Source organism: Benincasa hispida, chromosome 5 (genome assembly GCF_027475165.1).
Source record: "Benincasa hispida cultivar pf3 chromosome 5, pf3_genome.v1.1, whole genome shotgun sequence".
Taxonomy (NCBI): Eukaryota; Viridiplantae; Streptophyta; class Magnoliopsida; order Cucurbitales; family Cucurbitaceae; genus Benincasa; species Benincasa hispida.
Window position 1 is genome coordinate 5,981,700 of NC_143482.1, and position 2,745 is coordinate 5,984,444.

General features: G+C 35.8%; 1 long non-coding RNA gene across 1 annotated transcript; it reads right to left on the reverse strand.

The window, feature by feature from the left end:
* Positions 1 to 702: 702 nt before the first annotated feature.
* Positions 703 to 1,851, reverse strand: LOC150035869 (uncharacterized). Its single transcript, XR_016529705.1, has 4 exons — positions 1,713 to 1,851; positions 1,515 to 1,569; positions 945 to 1,031; positions 703 to 841 (listed from the first exon to the last, which is right to left on the reverse strand). It is a non-coding gene; the product is annotated as an uncharacterized LOC150035869 (long non-coding RNA).
* Between the last annotated feature and the right edge of the window lie 894 nt (positions 1,852 to 2,745).

Consider the following 2,745-nt stretch of genomic DNA (forward strand, 5'->3'; position numbering starts at 1 on the left):
GGAGAAATTCTACAGTGATCGGTTCAATTTACAAGAGAAAGAGACGGTATGTAGAGAGAGAACATAATTAGTACAGATGCTATTTTGTAGTAACTAGTACGGATGCTATTTTTTATGGATAAAACAGTTTGTAGAGTTAGGATATAAAAACCACAATTGAAGAAATCAAGAGCCATGCAAGAGAGAAACAGTTGTCAACACAGAGGATGTAAAAAAAAGGCATAAATGTACAAATAATAAAAGGCATTAGCTGTATCCTGAATGTTGAGAAAATTAAATAAAAATAATAATAATATTGCTTTGGATCTCTGATATATGTTGCCTATGCTCAAAATTTGTAGTTGCTAGTCAATCTCTGATCTCGAAACGTCGTTCGATCCTCTATAGGCATAAATTTGTCTCGAATTTATGGGCCAATTTTTGCCCTTCCCCTTAGTTGGTTGAGTCGAACTCAATTGTGGCGCCAACTTTGCTAATCAAGTTAGTATTATGTTGTCTAGAACTTTCAGTATGGCAGAGGATTGAGGCATTGGCCTCCAGTGCGAGGGTGCTCTCTTTCTCAACTGCCCATCAAGTTAGTATTATGTTGTCTAGAACTTCCAGTATGGCAGAGGATTGAGGCATTGGCCCCCAGTGCAAGGGTCTCTTTCTCCAAGTGCCCGAGAATTTGTAATCACCTACAATTTCATTCGGACAGCAGTGAGAAGTTTGTACATGTTTTTGTGTGTTCCTTGTAGGATGGAAGAAGTGTCTAGTAGGAGTGCTTCTAGTTTGGTCCGTTGGGTCTCCTTTGCTTTGGAGGAGGGGATTGATGTACTTTTTTTTTACAACCTGCCTGATCCTATAACATTTGAGAGTCAAGAAAACTCGTAGGATATTAAATCCTAGATAAGTAACCACCTTGAATTGAACTCGATATTTTAACCTTTTATCAAACGTCATACCTCCTATTTACCACTAAGCAACCCATGATAGTTAGGAGGGGATTGTTGTACTAGATATGGCTTGTTCCTTAATTCTATACTTATGTCCTTCAAGAAAAATTAAAAATAAAATTACAGAAGCAATAACGAGATTCTCAAAGTTAGTTAAACAAAAAGGAGAAAATAGAAAATACGAGGGTGAAATCCAATAAATGAATAAACTTCTTTTTCCAAGTAAAAGAAATGATGATGCAAACGTTACAATGAAGCTCACTCTTATATAGGTAAAAGAATGAATGAGATCTAGTACTACTAATTTATAGATTAAAAAGTAAAAAATAAAACCTACCTATCTTCAAAGAAAACTTAAAATAACACGACTGAAATATAAGATCTAGCTTCAAAAGGAAAAGATAAAAAATTGAATGTGCAACTCAATCAGAAAGGCGAAGAAATGATGAGGAAGGGGGCAGGCTGTGCTCCATCCTAGTAGTACGTTAGAATCTAATAGTTTCAAATGACTGTAACAAATTAAACCGTGGTCTTAAAGTTGTTAAACAACTTGCTCAACATCACAAAGAACGAACTTACATAAGCATTTCTAATGATTTAGTCAAAATAAAACCTCTCTACCATGCTCTCCTACCTGCAGCAACCATGATTTAACAAATTAATCTCATCATAAATTGATAAGATCCTAATACGGACGGCCCTTTTGAGGGGCCCAACTAAAATTTGGTCCAAAATTCAAATTTGCTCAAAAAATGGCCTTTTACTTATGTTACTCACATGTGAAGGTACCGTTTTATCCTTATACATACGAGGGTCTGGCGCTCAAACGAATTCTTGTTCCATCCCCTCACTTTTTCCTCTAGTTTATCATACACAACTGCAAATTTCTTCCCTAAGTTTGAATTCTTCCTCATGCTTCTTCCTCTAGCTTCTCGATTTCAATCCTTAGGAAGAAGGCAAAAGAAAAAATACATAAAAGAAACAGAAGAAGAAACGAAAGGAGGAGGAGGAGGAAGGATTTCATTTGTGCCCCTCACTCAAAAGAGATCATACGGACATATTTCCCCAATCTTACTTAACAAAGCTTATATTCAAAAATGGACTCCAACTATGAATAACCAACGTCGAACTACATAAGACAAAGAACCTCGTAAAGTTGAAAGCTAGACATTAAATCATGAGATCATCTTCATTAGATAAGCTGAATGACTTCAATATAATAAAGGGACCACCAGAATTCTCCCTATTAGAAGTAGTGTATCAAACATCCCAAAAGTTCCAAAAATTATCATCGACCAAACTTCCTGAGGGTATTTAACATAATAGTCCACGAAATATGGCCGCAAGACAAATGATAAGTATGATATTTAATCGCAATTTTGAGGATAGGAAAGTCACCTACGACCCAAACTTAAGATATGGAGACTAAGGATGTCAAAAGGACGCCAGAAAAAATAATATGATATGCATTCTGAACAGCTCTGCACATACAAATCCAATCGAGAGATAGAGAAGCAAGACAAATTCTTCTTTTTAATCCACTCAAAAGTATAAGAGCCAACGAGAAACATAGAAAAAAGACATGAACTTTTTTTGAGCTTTCACCTGATCACATGATACAAGTACAACTCAAGTTGGGCAATGACATTGGTGGCAGCTAAGTTGTTGACATGCCAGAAAGCTTCCTGTTCAACAAACCAAAACCTTTTTGTCAAATTATGAAATTAAGCTTCCAACCTCTTAGAATCTCATCTTACAACAAATTTTAAGTCCATGACTTGTTGGTGATTACAATTAGTTCTGAAGAGGG